A 7,625-nucleotide genomic window follows, 5' to 3' on the forward strand; every position below is an offset into this window, starting at 1 on the left:
TTCGTTGTCTGGCCTAACATTTAATAGCGCCCGTGTAAAAAACGCTATTGTATGTCCTGTATTGTTTTTTTTTTTTACTAATCCTGACCCTTTTTTTTAAACAATAAATTGCATTTTTTTTTGTTTGACAACTTGCTCTTGAACTTTTAAAATACATATAGTACCATATATATATATACTTCCAAAATATATATTATCAATTTTTTTTGAAAAATAATGTTGTACCACACAAGCTCTAATAAAATAAAAACTCTTGTAATACATTCATTTCATAAATAAAACCAATCCGACTACAAGACAAATCTGAATTGAATAGTGCAAACAAAAAGACCACTACAAAAGTGATATTGTCAAACTGTGTCCATAGCTTCTAATGAGAAAATCAATGACAAATTTTAATACAAACACAAAGACCACTACAAAAGATAGTCAAACTCTAGCCCTACTTTCTTCTGCGACGTGTCACTTGATGAGAACCGCCCACTTCATCGAAAAAGGAAGCCCTCAAACTACCTGTATATATAGATGTACAAGAAATTAGGCATTTGCTTGATAATACATCATTTGGCAGCATACAACTTGTCTTTCTCTCTTAGAAACCACACAAATTCAGCATACACCTCAAAATAGCAGCAAAACATTGCTAAAGTATTGCAACTCAGGATCTCGCGTCATGTCACTAACGCGCTTAGGCAGCAAGCTCATAATTCATCCTAGTTTCAATAGCCCATTTACAAATAATCTTCTTAAGAGAAAAATTAGTATGACCTTGGGGACATTATGATTATCCCCATTACTCTAAAATTTGACAATGAATGTGTAAATTCAAGAATACCAACTACATTTTCTACCAAGCACAACAGTCATATCAGAATATATTTGGATAATTAAATATTTATAGGATACAACTTACCAATTAATGATCAACTATTATTTTTGCAGCCTCTTTGCATCATTGATAACATCTTCAACCATATGGGTAGCCCACTCCTCCTTCACCTCATCTAGCTTCTCTTTAGAGTATGTAGAATGTCTATGGCGAGAAAAGTACTTCAAATATAAAAGTAACACAAAATTGAGTCAGAATTGAATTACACTACATTGTATATACCTAGCTATATGTAAAAATATGAAATAATAATAATAATTTAAATAACGTACATTATCAGGAATCTTATTTGGATATTCCATGATAACTTCTTTCATAAATCTCATGATAAAATATCCGCAGTCAATAGTATTTCTTTGACGAGGACACTGTAAAAAAACATTTGTTTTTATACTTCCATGATCTGAAGGTTCGCCACCGAGCGGATCCAAAAAATATATAACCTCAGCATCGGGATTGATGACAAACAAAACCCAATGAATCCTGCACCCAAATTTGAATATTGCAATGAATAATTCACATTTAACGCATTCACACACATCTCTTAAAAAATGTAATTTAAATATAAATCTTACCCAACATTATAAGGTGCAAGAATTATCTTTTCATCCTTCAACACCTTAGTTTTCATCAATACCCTTGCTATATCTTTTCCTTGAATATCATCAAATGATACATGTGGGGATAAAAATGATATCTTGTATTTTAATCCACGAGGACCAATAAGCTTGTCATAGAGATACCTTGGAATGAAAAAGAACAATTTCAGATATTAATAATATTACCTCCCAAACATAATAACATAAATATTAATTTGTATGTCAAAATTAGAGAATATTGGTGATAATAGCGGTACCTAGCATACACGATGACAGCAGAGGCACTTAACCAGTCATGATCAACAACCTCTTTTATGTGCTCTAAATGCAAATGTTCAGAAAATCCCTCGGAGAATATATCAGCGCCCATATCTATTTCCATCACAGTTTCAGACTTCCAGGCATATTTCGTATAATCATCAAGGAATTTTAATTTTTGTAAACCAGCTGAACCACCATTTTTAGGGTACGCCACTTGATTTTTCAAAATTTTCCTGTTTTTGGTTGGTGACACAACTGATTCAGAGGTTTGTACCTTATCCTTATTTTGGATTTTTTTTGGGATCTAAAAAGTTACATTACTTGAAGTAAGTCATCAAATAATAAAACAAATATATAGTACTTATTGATCAAATAAGGGTCGATAAAAGTATTTTACCTTTTGACGTTCAACAATAAGTTCAACAAGTTTGAATGGCCATGGCACAATTGTACCTATTGCTTGACCAACTGTTGAGACTTCTCCATATTCGATAGATATGGGCAATGGAGCGTCTGATATAACAGAAACATCGATAGCAACTTTAACATATCCGAGAGGTAATTTAATGCCATGCACCATATCACCTTCGGTGTTGTGCAACTTGCCACGAGCCACCAAACGACGACTCGGGAATCCTAAATATATGTTTATAGATGAGATACCCTAAACCAATGAAAAATTAACAAGATTATTAGATATCTAATTGGCACGCACAATCCAAAAACATCATCTCAGATCAGGAAATCATATCAAACTAAACATTTTAACTTAATATGTTAAAGTAGAGAAGACGGTTATCTTCATACTCAGAGAACTTGCATTTTAGGCCATGCTATCTTATTAAGATTCAGTAACAGTTTTGAACATATACTGTTAATTGGGAGATATTAATTTCTTGAGTGTCTATGATTGCAGGCAACTAAGGCACGAGAAAGGATATTTCAAGGAAGCATGGCTCTGGGTTCGAACCCAAAATTCTCCACATTTCCATGCTTAAGGTGTTTGAGTCTTGTCAGTTGTCACACTATTTGACCAAAAAAACAAAAGAAGCATATAGATATTTATCAGTGTTACTGTTATAAAATACTACATGCTGAAATTTTACCATCTAATATTCTTTTGTGAAACTGCACTTTAGTTGTGTGTAAAGTGAGAAAGAAAGAATACCAAAATATATTGCACAAGCAATAAAGGATCTGTTGTAATTTACACAAAAATATGATATCTACTTGCCTTCACCTTGTGGAGGGATATTACACTCTAATGTGAAAGACAATGAACACACAGATAGCTTGGTGAACAAGTCACCTTCTCGTTTCTTGTATAAATAGAGGATGTAATAGATTCCATAGTAACAATAATGAGAATGTCATTTCTTGAGTGTCTTATGTTTTTAGACTAATAAAACATAAATTTTTCCATAGATATTACAAAATACAAAATAATAAAAAACATAAATTTTGGATTACCTTAGGAATGCTATCAATATCAACATGGTTGTTAGAATCCTTAGCACTTTGTTGTGTTTCATTAGGTTGTGGCCTCTCTAGAACTTCTTCAGGTTGTTTTTGCCTCTCCACCATTTTCTCTGGTTGTTGTCTCTCCGCCATTTTCTCTGGTTGTTGTCTCCCTGTTATTTCATTGGCGTGTAGCTTCTCTAGCCGCTCTAATTTGGCTTTGATCTCATTAACCTGTGCTTGTGTGCTGTTACTTCTAGGTGCATATAATCGTTTCCTAGTTACCCCTTTACCATAGCTCCTAACACGACCAGAGTACTCTGGGAGATCTAGAGCCTTAAATAGCGTATCAGTAGGAGCAAGGTCTTGTTCCTCTTCTTCCGTTAAAGATTGTGTTAACTCATCCTGACATTAATTGATAAGCAAGAATAAACTTGTTATCCATCATAATAATTAATTACTGAACAACAAATTCTTACATTTATGTAGAATACTATTTAACTTACACATTTATCCTTCACACTCTGAACATTTTCATCAATCTCTCCATCCTTACCCACACGAGCAGACACCCAAACATTAACACGGGGTATAATCTGTTCTCCCGTTTCTTTTATCTATGTAAAATTTGACACGTTAAAATAGAAATTAAAACACAATTTTACCATCTTGTACAATATATTTATGCACATACTTACCATGTCATCTTCAAGACGAGCATATCCCAGACGTCCTTTTTTATATGGATGTTGAGGATTTAATGCCCTTTCTCGGTTTTCTTTACTAATTTTCTGCATTCATTAAATTGTCAGAGGCATCAACTGTATATTTGTTAAAGAAACTAAATCAAGTGATAAAAATAATTTTTCAATAATATATTACCTGAAATTCTTCAGTCTCACGCTTAGCAACAAAAATATCCCAATGCTCTTGCTCAATTACATGAGAATATTTACTCGGCCGTTGTCTAATAACATTACCATCACCATCTCTTAGATACTCTGTTGTCAACTTGGTTCTAAATGCTCTAAGACAAGTTCCAGCTACTGTCATTACATAATCGTAATGTTCATCGCCAATTTCAAAAGCTGACTGCACGACAATATGGAGATCATTACCAAATATACACAAATAGATTAACTTAATGCTTATGTAGAATAATTAGCTTAAGTTAGAGTCTTACTCTAATTTCGTCCCAAATATCTTTTTTATAAGCATCATAGGCAGGTCTTACGGTTTCATCTTTCGCGTTCCAACGGTCAAAATAAATTGGAACTATCCGACGAGCGGTGAGACCAATATAACTACTTAAGTATCTGCTGTTACGTCCAATTGACTGCCCTCTATTATTCCATGTAACCTGAAAACACAACTTACATAAATTAGTTTTCATTTAGCCTTTTAACTATATAAAAATTGTATTTATAATATAGCAACATGTACTTACTTCCAGCTTAATTCCACTACTTTTAGCTTTGAAAATTTTTCGCATCAGAGTCACACCACGTGTTCCTTTTTTTTTTGGACTATTAGAAGCCATTCACCTGTAAAAAATTGTTACTAACAGTGAGAATAACATTAATTAAGTTTGTAAATCAATAACAATAAAAGACTAAAAAATAAGTTATAAGTTACTATACCATACAAAATCAAGTCGGTCTTTTCCTCTTCCTTGTTAAATATTTCTTAACTATCTTTTTTTTATTTACACAAAATGATGTATTGATCCAAAACCCCTCTTTATGATCGTTTCTCATATAGAGACTATCATCCATAGTTTGATCATTCTCAAACAATTTTGATGTATTATTGAAAGGATCATCATCAGTATTTATATTTTCGCATTCTTGCTTGTAGTGTTCATCGATTTTATTAGTTAGAAGCACAATAGACCACTTTTTATCTGCAGGATCAGTGACATAGAATACTTGGGTAGCTTGTGATGCTAAAATAAAAGGCTCGTCTCTAGACCCCACTCTATTAAGATCCACCTTCATGAACCCATAATCATCAACTTGTACGCCATTATTGTTATCAACCCACTTGCAACCAAACACTGGCACTTGAAATGATGAGTAATCCAATACCCAAATACGTTCGATGACCCCAAAATATGACATATTGGCAAACAAGGGATTTCTGTCATTGGCACTTGAGACATGCAAAGATTGAGCAACGAGTGTGACACCACTATTTTGCATAGTGCTTTCATGATCGCGTTCATTTGTATAAAATGTTTGATTATTAATTACATACCTAGAGTAAGAGAGAACAGTTACATTTGGTCTAGTTGCTAGCCATCTCAATCTTTCTGAAATTGAATCGGGGTTTTTAGCAAATTCTGAAAAAATGTGATTTCTTAGCCACAATATAAAACTCCGATTATGTTCTCTTGTTAACCAATTTTCATTCCTTTTAGGGTTCAAACTTTTAAGCTGTTCCATGTGCTTTTCAACATATGGCTCAACCTCAACAGAATTGTGTAAAACATACAAGTGTGCTTGCTCCTTCTCGATGTTCGAGATAATCTCTACTTTGCTTGCACCAATCCCTTCCCCTGTTGTTCTTCCTGAGTGGCGTGATATTGGTATCCCTATGGGTTCGACATTAGAGAGATATTCAGTACAAAACTCAATAGCTTCTTCAACTATATATCGTTCAACAATACAACCCTCTGGTCGACTTCGATTTTTCACGTACCCTTTTAATATCTTCATGTAACGTTCAATTGGGTACATCCACCTCATATAAGCCGGTCCACAGTATTGTGTTTCCATGACAAGGTGGACTGTTAGATGAACCATTATGTCAAAAAATGAGGGTGGAAAATACATCTCAAGCTCACATAAGGTGACAACAATTTCCTGCTGCAGTGCCAACAATTTCCCAGGGTCTATAACTTTGCTACAAATCGCTTTGAAGAAGAAACATAGTTTAGTAATGGTCCATCTGACCTTTTCAGGCAAAATGGAACGTATACCTATTGGGAGAAAATTTTCCATTAAAACATGACAATCATGAGATTTTAAACCCTTTAACTTGAGATCTTTCATAGACACCAAACTCCTAATGTTGGAAGAGTAACCCTCTGGAACTTTAACTTCGTGAAGAAACCTACATAACTTAGTTTTCTCTTTTCTTGAGAGGGTATGAGCTGCTGGAGGTAGATATGTACGACTCCCCTTCTTAACGGGATGTAGTCCTTTTCTTAACCTCATAGTTTGTAAGTCTAACCTCGCCTTGATGCCATCCTTTGACTTTCCCGGCACATTGAGTAATGTACCAATGACACTTTCAAAAACATTTTTTTCAATATGCATCACATCAAGGAAATGTCTCACATACAACGACTTCCAATACGGCAATTCAAAGAAAATTGACTTTTTCTTCCATCCGCCTGTGACAAGTTCACTTGCAAATGGCTTTCCAAATTTATTGCTCAAATGCTTTACCTTTTCGTGTAATTCATCGCCAGTCAAAAACAAAGGAGCTCTAGCTTCTTCTGATTTGCCGTTAAATGCTTGTGTCCACTTTCGATAACGATGCTTGGAATTTAAGAATCTACGATGCCCGAGAAAAACACTCTTCTTAGATTCCTCCAACCGCATTGTATCTGTATCATCTCCACATATGGGGCATGCACACTTTCCTTTAATACTATAGCCTGATAGATTTCCATAGGCTGGAAAGTCATTAATTGTTCCAAATAACATAGCCCTCAAATTGAAGAGTTCTTTTCTACACTCATCATATACCTCGACACCCGTCTCCCACATAAGCTTTAAGTCTTCAATTAACGGAGCCAGGTATATGTCTATATCATTTCCAGGTTGTCTGGGCCCAGAAATTAACATAGTTAGCATCACAAACTTGCGCTTCATGCATAGCCATGGAGGTAGGTTATAAATCAACAACATCACCGGCCAGGTACTGTGAGAACTACTTTGAATACCATGAGGGTTTATTCCGTCAGTCGATAATGCGAGTCGTATGTTTCTTGGTTCTTGCCCAAAATCTGGGTAATCAGTATCAATTTTTGCCCATTGAGGAGAATCTGCAGGGTGTCGAAGCATTCCATCAACAACCCTTTCATCAGCATGCCACGTTAAGTGCTTTGCATCTTCCTCATTACGATACATGCGCCTAAATCTTGGTATTATCGGAAAATACCATAGCACTTTGGCTGGAGCTGTTTCTTTCTTATATCGCGAGGCACTACATTTAGGACACGTATTTAATGATGCATACTCGTTTCGAAATAAGACGCAATCATTAGGACAAGCATGTATCTTCTCGTAACTCATGCCAATAGAACATAACATTCGTTTAGCCTCATAGGTGCGACTAGGGAGCACGTTATTCTCAGGCAACATATCTTTCAGCAGAATTAGCAAATCTGTGAAGCTCTTATCAGTCCA

The 7,625-nt window shown here is 34.8% G+C and overlaps 1 long non-coding RNA gene across 1 annotated transcript; it reads right to left on the reverse strand.

Annotated features, from left to right (window-relative positions):
- Positions 1 to 237: 237 nt before the first annotated feature.
- Positions 238 to 1,262, reverse strand: LOC123899351. The gene is made up of 3 exons (XR_006805572.1): positions 1,162 to 1,262; positions 914 to 1,050; positions 238 to 513 (listed from the first exon to the last, which is right to left on the reverse strand). It is a non-coding gene; the product is annotated as an uncharacterized LOC123899351 (long non-coding RNA).
- Positions 1,263 to 7,625: the final 6,363 nt, after the last annotated feature.

This window comes from Trifolium pratense, linkage group LG7 (assembly GCF_020283565.1).
Source record: "Trifolium pratense cultivar HEN17-A07 linkage group LG7, ARS_RC_1.1, whole genome shotgun sequence".
NCBI classification, from domain to species: domain Eukaryota; kingdom Viridiplantae; phylum Streptophyta; class Magnoliopsida; order Fabales; family Fabaceae; genus Trifolium; species Trifolium pratense.